Here is a 14078-nt window from a genome sequence, read left to right on the forward strand (position 1 = left end):
TCCTTCTCCTCCATGCTCCTGCCCCTCTCCCCCCCTGTGGGCCTCAGAACAAGATGGGGGGCAAGGTAGGTGATGTCCACACTCTCACAGATGCTGAAGGTACTGTATCACAAATAATAGATGCCGGTGATGAATGGAATTTTATTTCCGTCAACCTTTTTGCAGTGGATGAAACAGAAAATGCATTCCTGACCTATATTACCTTGTGCATAGATATTCATTGTGTATTTTTTTCAAGTCTACCGTATGTATGGTAGTACTGTGTACAGTACATTTGTGTCTTGGTGTGTTGATATTTGCACAAACACAATTGATGGGCAAACGACCTGCCCTCCATGACACCTACAGCACCCGATGTCACAGGAAGGCCAAAAAGATCATCAAGGACAACAACCACCCGAGCCACTGCCTGTTCACCCCGCTATCATCCAGAAGGTGAGGTCGGTACAGATCCATCAAAGCTGGGACCGAGAGATTGAGAAACAGCTTCTGTCTCAAGGCCATCAGACTGCTAAACAGCAATCACTAACTCAGAGAGGCTGCTGCCTACATTGAGACCCAATCACTGGACACTTTAATAAATTGATCACCAGACACTTTAAACAATGACACTTTAAATAATGCCACTTTAATAATGTTTACATATCTTACATTACTCATATCACATGTCTACATTGTATTTTATTGTATTTTATACCATCTACTGCACCTTGCCTATGCCGCTCGGCCATCGCTCATCCATATACTTATATGTACATATTCTCATTCACCCCTTTAGATTTGTGTGTATTAGGTAGTTGTTGGGGGAATTGTTAGATTACTTGTTAGATTTGTTTGTATTAGGTAGTTGTTGGGAATTGTGAGATTACTTGTTAGATATTACTGCACTGTTGGAACTAGAAGCACAAGCATTTCGCAAGCATTTTACTTGCATTAACATCTGCTAACCATGTGTATGTGACCAATACAATTTGATTTGATTCTCTTTAATTTTTAAAGTTTTCAGCTTATGTTTTGTCTAACTTTTACTTGAGAAGTTTCATATTTGTACCTGGTCCATTTCCCTGTCACCGTGTGCCTAGTGTATCAGCAAGGCTGTCAAATTTGCAAGGCTGTCAGGATTATTTTCCTCCTGTGAGAAACTAGTCAAATTAAGATCCTACATCTGTGCATAATGACTGGTGATTTGGTTCTATTTTCGGTGCCCGTAGATACTTAGCACAGTTGGTATAACCTTGCCAGAATGCCCACGCTTTAGTTATGCTTGTTCTGTTGTTAAGGTTACTTCCAGGTCTTGACAACACAGACGCCTATGGTGCTGTGCATGGCTATTTAATGACTTAGCTTTGCGTTTGTATGTGTGGGTTTAGGGGATACAATCAAACAAATATTGATCAAAGTCTATGCCAGGCTAGTTAAAGTTTCAATCTGCTGTCTGTGTAGTGTACAGTCAGAGGAAATGAGTGGCATGTCAATCAAAACATGTCAGGGAGAGGAAGGAAGCGTAACAAGATGTCAAATAAAATAAAATTGTATTAGTCACATGCGCCGAATACAACAGGTGTAGACCTTACAGTGAACTGCTTACGAGCCCCTAACCGACAGTGCATTTTTTTTTAAATACATAAAAGAATAAGAGATAAAAGTAACAAGTTATTAAAGAGGAGCAGTAAAAAAATATATATATGGGTACAGAGTCAATGTGTGGGGGCACCAGTTAGTTGAGGTAGTATGTACATGTAGGTAGAGTTAATTAAAGTGACTATGCATAGATGGCAACAGAGAGTGGCAGTGGTGCGGTCAGAGGCCAAGCAGTTGCCATACCAGGCAGTGATGCAACCCGTCAGCATGCTCTTTCGATGGTGCAGCTGTAGAACCTTTTGAGGATCTCAGGACCCATGCCAAATCTTTTCAGTCTCCTGAGGGGGAATAGGTTTTGTCTTGCCCGCTTCATGACTGACATGGTGTGCTTGGACCATGTTAGTTTGTTGGTGATGTGGACACCAAGGAACTTGAAGTTCTCAACCTGTTCCACTGCAGCCCCGTCGATGAGAATGGGGGAGTGCTCGGTCCTCTTTTTCCTGTAGTCCACAATCATCTCCTTTGTCTTGATCATGTTGAGGGAGAGGTTGTTGTCCTGGCACCACACGGCCAGGTCTCTGACCTCTTCCCTATAGGCTGTCTCATTGTTGTCGGTGATCAGGCCTACCACTGTTGTGTCATCAGCAAATTGAATGATGGTGTTGGAGTCGTGCCTGGCCGTGCAGTCATGAGTGAAAAGGGAGTACAGGAAGGGGCTGAGCACGCACCCCTGAGGGGCCCATGTGTTGAGGATCAGCATGGCGGATGTGTTATTACCTACCCTTACCACCTGGGGGCGGCCCGTCAGGAAGTCCAGGATCCAGTTGCAGAGGGAGGTGTTTAGTCCCAGGGTCCTTAGCTTATTGATGCGCTTTGAGGGCACTGTGGTGTTGAACGCTGAGCTGTAGTCAATGAATAGCATTCTCACATAGGTGTTCCTTTCTTCCAGGTGGGAAAGGGCAGTGTGGAGTGCAATAGAGACTGCCTCATCTGTGGATCTGTTGGGGTGGTATGCAAATTGGAGTGGGTCTAGAGTTTCTGAGATGATGGTGTGGATGTGAGCCATGACCAGCCTTTCAAAGCACTTCATGGCTACAGACGTGAGTGCTACGGGTCGGTAATCAGTTAGGCAGGTTACTTTAGTGTTATTGGGCATAGGCACTATTGTGGTCTGCTTAAAACATGTTGATATTACAGACTCGGACAGGGAGAGGTTGAAAATGTCAGTGAAGACACTTGCTAGTTGGTCAGCGCATGCTCGCAGTACACGTCCTGGTAATCCGTCTGGCCATGCGGCCTTGTGAATGTTGACCTGTTTAAAGGCCTTACTCACATCGGCTGCGGAGACCGTGATCACACAGTCTTCCGGAACAGCTGGTGCTCTCATGCATGTTTCAGTTTTATTTGCCTTGAAGCAAGCATAGAACTAGTTTAGCTCACTCAGTTGGCTCGTGTCACTGGGCAGCTCTTGGCTGTCCAGTGACAGTCTGTAATGGTTTGCAGTCTGTAATGGTTTGCAGGCCCTGCCACATCCGAAGAGCATCAGAGCCGGGGTAGTACAACTCGATCTTAGTCCTGTATTGATGATTTACCTGTTTGATGGTTCGTCAGAGAGCATAGCGGGATTTCTTATAAGCTTCCGGGTTAGAGTCCCGCTCCTTGAAAGCGGCAGCTCTAGCCTTTAGCTCAGTGTGGATGCTGCCTGTAATCCATGGTTTCTGGTTGGGGTATGTATGTACGGTCATTGTGGGGACGACATCATCTGGCTCAAAGAGCGTCCACAAAGGAAATAAAGAACAAATTGATTTATTGTTGAGAGGGTAAAGGATGGAAAAGAAGAGTCAGCTTAGAGATACGGTTTTAGTGGACTCTGAGAGGAGGTCATAATATTCATAATATTAGTCATAATATAATTTTCAACGTTTGGTCTATTTTGTGTTGGATTCAGAGAGGGGAAATATTGTGGAGTGGTATTCTTATATATTGTCATGTTGGGCCTCTCACACTTTCTCTCTTTGTGTCCCTCTTCTTCTCTATTTCTCTTCTCTTTGTCTCTCTCTCCCTCACACACTATTTCTACATCTCTCTCTGTCTCCCCCCTCTCTCTCTCTCTCTCCCGCCCTCTGTCGTTCCCTTTCTTGGCAGCTACATTCCATTAAACCTTCAAAGATAACTGATGACTGCCATGCCAAGCTCCTTTTTTAAATGTATTTCTCTATTTTATTTATGATTGGCCTCCCTCTGGATCGGGAGGCGTGCAATTTCTAACATAATGTTATATTTCCTGGCCTGTCCTCAATGACACCGAAAAACACAGCCATTCTTTAAAAGCCCAATGCTACCTAGAGGGCAAAAAGATGTTGTCCCAGTTCTGGGCTGGCTTGATACCATTTTTAATAATCACGTTGCCGATACAGGCTCCCGCCTTTTGTTTTCTCAAAAGCAATATTTTCCAGATTTTATGAAAAAGCAATACTCCCGAAATTGAAAAAGGAGGGACTGACATTCTAACATTTCTCATGTAATGTATTTTGGGGTTTTAAGATAGATTGCAAAGGGCTCAACACACCAAACATGTTTAATATCCCAGCTATTGCACTTTCGTCCTGTATTGTATACCTGGCTTTTAAAGCCATTGTAGTGTACAAAAAAAATAAAAAATAAAAAAATAAATGTATGCATTCACTACTGTAAGTCGCTCTGGATAAGAGCATCTGCTAAATGACTAAAAAAAAATGTAGTGAGGGAGACTAGAGGTAGCTTTGGTGCCACAGGTGCCTATGCTACAATGATCTTTTTGATGGACATCCATTTGTGAGAAATAAGCAGAGCCTGGTCTTAACCACCAATGGAGTGCTCAGCCAGGTACTAAACTCCATGGAGAGCTCTGGTTGTGTGAATCACAGCATCAAAACAGCACCTTGATGTGCTCTCTCCCAACTAGGACACAGAGTGGAGCACATCCTGTATGTCTGTCATTGGTTCCTTCCCAGCACAAAGGCTTGTGATTCAGCCTCAGATCTTCCATGGTCCCAGGGGGTGATATCACAGAGCCCTTCCCAGTCTTGTTGCACCTCCCCTCTGATGGAACTCTATTCCTCTCAGTATCCACTTCAAAGTGGAAGAACACCGAGGCTACTGTGTTTTAGCTGTCAGACCGAACATTACAAGACTTAGGACGGACACGTGTATGATATATGTGATACATGTGAGCAGATATGCCTCCAAACACATATGGAACACAATCTCTTTTGTATACTTTATTATATGGCTTTGAAACCAGTGGTTTATGTATTAGCTCTCTGTCAGCGATCAAGCTCATTAGACTTTTTATCTTGTAGCACTCCGAGTTACTGTTTTCACTCTTTGAAGGAGCGTGTTTGTTTTTGTCAAGCTCAAGTAGGCCACAATCTCTTTCTTAATGAGCCAGATTGTCCACATTAATATTTCAGTCCTATTTGCAGAGACAATACACACACACACACACACACACACACACACACACACACACACACACACACACACACACACACACCCCTAACATTGGTGTAATTTGCAGACCATGTGAGACTCCCCAGTCTCTGTCAGCCTCATTATCTATCTAAACAACTTAAAACTAGGGGACAATTCACAAACACTCTCTCTTCCACTCTCTCTTCCCCTCTCTCTTCCATTCTCTCTTCCCCTCTCTCTTCCACTCTCTCTTCCACTCCCTCTTCCACTCTCTCTTCCACTCTCTTCCACTCTCTCTTTCCATCTGTCTCCCCCATTCTTTTGCTCCCTCTTCCCAGCACTCTTTCTCTGTCTCCTTCCCCTGTCTTACGGGGCCCTGGGCTGACATAGCGTTGTCACAGAAGTAAATGTGATCTTGAATCTCAGCATGCTGGTTGCTGAGTCATCTCAGTGTAGTGCAGGATAGGGAGGAGCTGCCATATACAGAATATACAGTCCACACAGGTGCACAACCATGATTAATATTCCTTCTACAGTTTGGCAGATAAATCACACTCAGGCCTTACTGCGTTTTGTCTTTTCAGCATTTAAGCCATGCTCTTGAGTAAATATTCCACCTGTGTATATGGCAGACATGCTTGGTGTAGTTGATATGGCCATGTTCTCCTCTTCATTCCCCTCTTCTTCCTCATTTCCTCTCTTCTCTCGTCAGTCTTTAGAACAGTGGTATTCAAACTTACTAAGCAGGGACCCTATTTTTTTCCCCAATAATTTCTGGCGACCCCACCCCAAATCTAATGACACAACCTTAAAACCGGTAAATGTAGATTTTTACATCAATAAATAACCTTCAATTCATAGCATTTTCATCTCTTATCTAAATGAAAAGAAACCAATTCATGTATTTTTAAAATGATCTTTCTCAAAAATGTTTGCATATTTGTCCCATCCCATATTTGTACTCTTAATTTTTTGTTACTAATAAAATAAAAATCTTGTTTTATTTATTTTTCCGACCCCTCTGCACTTCCCCCAGTGGGGTCGCGACCCCGACTTTGAATACCACTGCTTTATAAGCTCCATGGCCCCTCTCTCGTTGGGATTCTGAACCTGTGTGGTGTTATTTAAGTAATAAGGCCCAAGAGGGTGTGGTATATGGCCAATATACCACGGCTAAGGGCTGTTCTTTAGTACGACACAGCATGGAGTGCCTGGACACAGTCCTTAGCCGTGGTATATTGGCCATATATCACAAACCCCGAGGTGCCTTTTTGCTATTATAAACTAGTTACCAACATAATTAGAGCAGTAAAACAAAATGTTTTGTCATACCCGTGGTAGATGGTCTAATATACCACGGCTGTCAGCCAATCAGCATTCAGGGCTTGAATCACCCAGTTTATAATACCAGTTATATTAAGGGTGTCAAGCGCTATATGCTTGGAACGTGCCTTTAGCTGCTCAAACATCTTTTTTTCTCTCTCCTGGTGGTCCGTAAAGTCTAAAACATTTTCAGATGTGTCTGTAGGATTCACATGAGGTGCTATCCCCTCTGTCAGGAGCAAAGACTTGAATTGACTCATTTGTGCTGGAGAAATTGGAAAATTGTGCTGTCTGTGCTGTCTGACACAAGCAGAGGGAGAAAAGGTTGTAGAGATTGAGGGTGGAGAAGAGGGGAGGGAGAACATGTGCGTGCGTGAGTGTGTTGGCTGAATGGATGGGAAATCTTTGGGAAGTGCTCCCCGGGGCTCTGGCCACTCGTTTATCTGCCTCCTTCCTTCACGTTGATGGCTGTTGTTCTAAAGAGATAAAGTGTGGAGGTGGATAAACGCAGCCTGTCAGTCAAAGCCAACATAGTGAGGGATGGAGGCGCCAGGCCAACCATGGCACTCTCTAGCCCCATGAGAGGCCACACAGAGGATCCATATTTATGATACATTAACATGCCACCTGCATAGGTCTCATGATTAATCACATAGACCCGTTAATGTTGGGGTAATGTTTTCCTTGCTCTCATGCAAGATATTAATACAGTTGAAGTCGGAAGTTTACATACACTTAGGTTGGAGTCATTAAAACTTGTTTTTCAACCACTCCACACATTTCTTGTTAACAAACTATAGTTTTGGCAAGTCGGTTAGGACATCTACTTCGTGCATGACACAAGTAATTTTTCCAACAATTGTTTACAGACAGATTATTTCACTTATAATTCACTGTATCACAATTCCAGTGGGTCAGAAGTTTACATACACTAAGTTGACTGTGCCTTTAAACAGCTTGGAAAATTCCAGAAAATTATGTCATGGCTTTAGAAGCTTCTGATAGGCTAATTGACATAATTTGAGTCAATTGTAGGTGTACCTGTGGATGTATTTCAAGGCCTACCTTCAAACTCAGTGCCTCTTTGCTTGACATCATGGGAAAATCAAAAGAAATCAGCCAAGACCTCAGAAAAAAATGGTAGACCTCCACAAGTCTGGTTCATCCTTGGGAGCAATTTCCAAACGCCTGAAGGTACCACGTTCATTTGTACAAACAATAATACGCAAGTGTAAACACCATGGGACCACGCAGCTGTCATACCGCTCAGGAAGGAGACGCATTCTGTCTCCTAGAGATGAATGTACTTTGGCACAAGAAGTGCAAATCAATCCCAGAACAACAGCAAAGGACCTTGTGAAGATGCTGGAGGAAACAGGTACAAATGCATCTATATCCACAGTAAAACGAGTCCTATATCAACCTAACCTGAGAGGCCGCTCAGCAAGGAAGAAGCCACTGCTCCAAAACCGCCATAAAAAAGCCAGACTACGGTTTGCAACTGCACGTGGGGACAAAGATGGTACTTTTTGGAGAAATGTCCTCTGATCTGATGAAACAAAAATAGAACTGTTTGGCCATAATGACCATTGTTATGTTTGGAAGGGGAGGCTTACAAGCTGAAGAACACCATCCCAACCATGAAGCACGGGGGTGGCAGCATCATGTTGTGGGGGTGCTTTGCTGCAGGAGGGACTGGTGCACTTCACAAAATAGATGGCGTCATGAGGAAGGAAATTATGTGGATATATTGAAGCAACATCTTAAGACATCAGTCAGGAAGTTAAAGCTTGGTCGCAAATGAGTCTTCCAAATGGACAATGACCCCAAGCATACTTCCAAAGTTGTGGCAAAATGGCTTAAGGACAACCAAGTCAAGGTATTGGAGTGGCCATCACAAAGCCATGACCTCAATCCTATAGAAAATTTGTTGGCAGAACTGAAAAAGTGCGTGCGAGCAAGGAGGCCTACAAACCTGACTCAGTTACACAGCTCTGTCAGGAGGAATGGGCCAAAATTCATCCAACTTATTGTGGGAAGCTTGTGGAAGGATACCCGAAACGTTTGACCCAAGTTAAACAATTTAAAGGCAATGCTACCAAATACTAATTGAGTGTATGTAAACTTCTGACCCACTGGGAATGTGATGAAAGAAATAAAAGCTGAGATAAATCATTCTCGCTACTATTATTCTGACATTTCACATTCTTAAAATTAAGTGGTGAACCTAACTGACCAAAGACAGGTAATGTTTACTAGGATTAAATGTCAGGAATTGTGAAAAACTGAGTTTAAATGTATTTGGCTAAGGTGTATGTAAACTTCCGACTTCAACTGTGTATATATAGAGTACAGAGTCCAGGTGGACCTTCTCACTTCAGCAAACAACGGAAAAGAGGGGTGCTCAACAACATGACAACAGTGGAGGATGGTGGGAGGAGCTATAGGAGGACAGGCTTATTGTAATGGCTAGAATGGAGCCAATGGAACGGAGTCAAACGTGGTTTCCATATGTTTGATCTGTTTGATACTGTTCCATTACAATGAGCCCGTCCTCCTCTAGCTCCTCCCACCAGCCTCCACTGAATGACAAAAATGATGAGACGGGCTTACCAAGAAAAACTTCCCAAATGAAGATAGGAGTTGGAGCACTCAACAAAAAAAAGCTCACTTTAATCCATAGTACAGGATGCGAACAGGTGACTGACGTTTCGACTTTATGCTGATGTATTCCTCAGAGTGATCTGACCATTGCACTTAGCTCCTATTTGAGGCACAACACTGTAAGAAAATAATAATGCTAATATTTCAGTATGTCCTTAGACACTGTGGATCCTAAGGGGATAAACAATGATTTTTCACTGTCCTCATTTCTATAATGTTGTTGCCTTGATTTTGGGGGTCTCTGTGTCTCCGGATTCACAGACACCCAAATATCATCTATGCATGTTTTGAAATGGCCGATTGATTAATGAGACACACTATTTCTCTTATTATTACTATTATTTTGTGTAATAATTTGTCATTTACCTTGCAGCATATTATTATTTTCTTACATTGTTGTGTCTCATTGGGCCACTAGGCTAAGTGCAATGGCCACGTCACTCTGAGGAAGACTATCATGTTTAAGTAAGACCCAGATGCAGACAGTGTAGAAGTAAAAATAGTTTATTACAACCACAGGGGCAGGCAAACGACAGGTCAAGGCAGGCAGGGGTCAGTAATCCAGAAAGGGTGTAATGGGTCCAGAACGGCAGGCAGTCTCAGGGTCAGGGCAGGCAGAACAGTCAAAACCGGGTAGGCCTACAAAACAGGAGCAGGAAAACAGGCAGCAGCAGGGAAACAAACGCTGGTAGGTTTTACGAACAAAACTAACTGGCAACAGACAAACAGAGAGCACAGGTATAATTACACAGGGGATATAATGGGGAAGATGAGCGACACCTGGAGGGGGGTGGAGACAATCACAAAGACAGGTGAAACAGATCAGTGTGTGACAAAGACATCAGCTTGACGCCGAAACGTCAGTCACCTGTTAGCATCCTGTACAATGGAATAAAGTGAGCTAAAATAAATCAATCTATACTTTTTTAACCTCAAAATAGTCCTTTTTGGAAGTTTTTCTTGGAAAGCCCTTTTCATATATAGAGTACAGTAATATTTGTTTTTGTCTTGGTGAACATGTATTTGTGATATACATACTGTATAAAATAGATGTGGGTGCGTGCATGCTTGATCAGTTGGCCCCATGATGGAGTGAAGTCGAATTATTAGAATATCTCGCCTAAATAAGTCATACTCAGAGTCACTATCACTTGTCTCAGTCTCACGACGTATACTGACACCAAAACATGTCAGTCACTCTGTGTGATACAAATGATCATTTTTGCTGTGTTTTGTTTGTGCTCATAACAATGTTATAATGTTCGTGGATAGGGACTTTGTTATTGACATGGCTATTAGTTATAATCTCAGTGAGGCTCTTCAGTAATTACCGCTCTGCTCTGGGAGTCACCAGTGAGAGGGTGTCCTGAGCTATGGATCCACTCTAAGCCAGGACAATGAGGAAATGAAAACAACAAATTGGTTAACATTGTTAAGACACTCTGAATGAAGATGAATGGTCATTATGTGTATCTCCCCGAGCACAGAGACAGGCTCAAATTATTGGCCAGCCCTTGCCCGAGGCCACCACAGCCCAGGAAGTCAGCTGATTGGCTGTAATGAGTGGTCCGGGTCACTTCCTGTCCCCAGGCCTTTGATGTGAGGGGAGAGGAACTCATCAGAGGAACTCCACCACCCCTGTTCTATCAGTCCCAGACGGCGTGGGAGGATGGGTTATTTTTAGTGTGACCTTGACCGTGACCCTGCTCCAATGGTTAGTATGTTCAAACCATCTCTGACCATCTCTGGGGTTCTGGCTGCTACTCTAACTTTGGGAGATTAGTGATGATGGACCCCTGTGAGGAGTAGCGGGGGCTCCCTTCCTGCATTCTGGGGAAAAGCATGGTTGTTTTGAGTTGAGATGGAGCATGGAGGCCTTACTATGCACCTTCTACCCTGTTTTTAAACTAGAGAAATGAAGAGATGGTGTTACAGACCCCCTAAGGCCATGAAACAAGGCAGATTTCCTCCCCTGTTCTTTCTCTCTAGAATTGTAGTTCTCTTCTACCCAGGGGGGTTTTCTTTGCTGCTGATTTTGGTGTGTAGGTCGGTGCTCCCAGAGTGTTCCCTGTACTGTGTGTGGTGTGTGTCATTGCGTCCCAGTCAAGACATTTCTCTCTCTCTCTTTCTCTCTTAGGTATTGTGTTATTGGAATGATCTCTGTGTAGTGGGTGCTTTTCTGCTGACCATGGGAAATTTCGGAGAGTGAGAGAGAGAAGAGATACAGCACAGTAAGGTCTGAATATATCAAGACCATTCTTTGCTTTCTATCTGGGTGCAAATTATATTCTGTCATGGTTTCCCCTTTTCTACAGGTTACAACAGTTCTGCAGGGCAGGAATGAAGATTTAGAGAATATATCTTTGTTTATCATTGTATTTCCTTCTGCATCGTCATACTCTATGACTGCCGTTTCTCCCCATCCACTGCTGTGCTGTTCCTTGTGTGTTGATATCCCACTGGGCACACACTAGTTGAATCAATGTTGTTTCCACGTCATTTCAATGAAATGACGTTGAACCAACGTGGAATTGACGTTGAATTGACATTTGTGCCCAGTGGGATGTGTGAGCAGACCTGTCATCTGTAATAGCTCACCGTGACCTTTGTGTTAACAGAGCATGGGATCACAGCTTTCTCTCACACACACACACACACACACACACACACACACACACACACACACACACACACACACACACACACACACACACACACACACACACACACACACACACACATAGGAGAGCAGCAGACAGGCCTGACACAAACCTGCTTGCTCTCTGTAAGCCTGTGCATACTTGTCCAGGCTTTTCTGGGAACTAGGAGAGGAAAATACCTTTCATTTAAACACGTTTGCATTCACTCAGGAATGTCAACAACCAGTCCCCTGGTTCCTTTCTTTGTGTTTGATTATGTGTGTGTAAGCGATCCACGAAAGGGAGAGAGAGAGTGTGTCTGTGTGCATGTGTGTATGTCTGTGTGTGTGTGTATATGTCCCATATTTCTTGACTTAATTGCAGCCTGGTATTGAATAATGATGACACAGGGGTGACATCAGTCATTGAAGGAAAAAGAGGATGGCATGGCTGGGACCATAGGGTGTGAGGTCTGTCCTTCAGTGGTATGATATATACCGGATCACACTCGCTGTACTCTGTGTCCAGGACTCCTCCCTCTCACCCCTCTCTATACTGCTGCTAAACCAATGGTCACCAGCCCTAGTCATGGTGAATAATAGGGTGTGCAGGCTTTTGTTCTAGCCCAGCACTAAAAACTTCATCAAGCCATCCAATAATGTTGGACTCCGTAGTATATTAGGAGACCACAGAACTGTTTACGCCTCAAATAGATCAAAGGAGGCTATGCACCCTGCTTTATGTAAGGATTACAGAAGCGTGGAAAAATGCAACTGGAATAATATTGACGATGTTGATATTGTGAGAAAATGGATTTTGGCAGGCGCAGAATGTGTTCCCCTTCAGCATTTATCTCCACAGCTTTCATGTAAACACACACACTCCAGAAGAAGGGAGCTTCACCTTCACACGATAGACCGTGGGGAATGAGAGAGGGGCGTGTTTGTGTGTGTGTGCAGGTGTGTGTGTCTTGCTACATTGAGGCATTGCATTCAACTTGTCAATTTAAACAATAGGGAGGAAATATATTTCATTCTTGCCAGGCTGAAATGAACACACACAAACCCTGCAATCCTACAGTGAGGGACCGCACTTCACACACGTCCCACAACCCGCACTTGATTTAGTGATGATACTGATTCTTTGACGCACAGTTGATGATGATGTGGTTGTGTGTTGCTGTGGTTCTTTATCATATTAGAGAGAGATGATCCCATCTGAAATACACGCACACAGATTCTGGTGATGATGATGTGGTTGTGTGTTGCTGTGGTTCTTTATCATATTAGAGAGAGATGATCCCATCTGAAATACACGCACACAGATCCTGGTGATGATGATGGAGTGTGTGTCGCTGTGGTTCTTTATCATATTAGAGAGAGATGATCCCATCTGAAATACACGCACACAGATCCTGGTGATGATGATGTGGTTGTGTATCGTGTTTGAGGAAGCTGGTTCTTCCCTTAACATATTAGGAAACGGTGAAGGCTCTCTCTTCCCTGATTAAAGACCCTGATCTCTGAGTAGGACACACGCTACATCCTTAATCCCACCCACCGGATGTGTGTGTGTCTGTGTATGTATATGTTTGTGTGAGTGTGTATATGTGTGTGCGTCCGTGTGTAGCACATGGAGATGTGTAAAATGTACTCCTCAGTCATAAATGTCCATGTTTGCGCTGCCTCATTAGCTAGCTTGTGGTAGAGGCGAGGCGCTTGAGGGAGGACGGTGACGTGTGTTTGTGAAGCAGAGGTCCCGGGTTTGAGACAGGTATGTGCCGAATCGGGAGGAAGTGGTACTCGCTAAGCAAGCAGTGTGACGTCCTTTACACGTGCGTGCGTGAATGTGTGTGTGAGCTTTGCCTGCTGCATATCACAATGACAACCGGCCTGATGGAGAGGACCATGTTGGTTGTGCTATATGTGCATGTGTGTTTATGAAAGAGAGAGAGATAGAAAGGGGGGATCTAACAAGCTATCTGTACATCCTTCCAGTCATGAGTGGGCTATTTATACTGATTATGTTAACAGCAGGCTAACTAAGCTATAGTACTAGGCCTCTATCTGTCTGGATCAGTGTGTCTGTGTCTGAGAGCAGAGTGGATGACTTACAGCCCATATTGACACTGCTCAGCCCTGGAAGGTCCATTTACGGTCCAGGGTGTCTTTATGCAGCTCTATGGGAAGAAATACGCTGTAAATGATCTATAACCAATGTATTACCTTTGACCTAATTACATATTTTTTTGTAGTACTAGTAGTTTATTTCATTTGTACATGTAGGCCGTACTTGGCAGCTAAAAGCTGAACTGCAGTACACAACACATACAAGTAAACTAAAAAATAATATAACATTGCTTGAAACGTAAAACAAACAAGCATCAAGTCTCTAGCTTCAGAGGGTGCCTGCGTTTGG

General features: G+C 43.6%; 1 protein-coding gene across 3 annotated transcripts in view; it reads left to right on the top strand.

Annotated features, from left to right (window-relative positions):
• Positions 1–14078, top strand: part of LOC106565854 (protein tyrosine phosphatase receptor type G) — a 337499-nt gene that overhangs the window by 242971 nt on the left and 80450 nt on the right. The gene's annotated exons all lie outside the window — the stretch shown is intronic.

Source organism: Salmo salar, chromosome ssa12 (genome assembly GCF_905237065.1).
Source record: "Salmo salar chromosome ssa12, Ssal_v3.1, whole genome shotgun sequence".
Classification (NCBI taxonomy): Eukaryota; Metazoa; Chordata; class Actinopteri; order Salmoniformes; family Salmonidae; genus Salmo; species Salmo salar.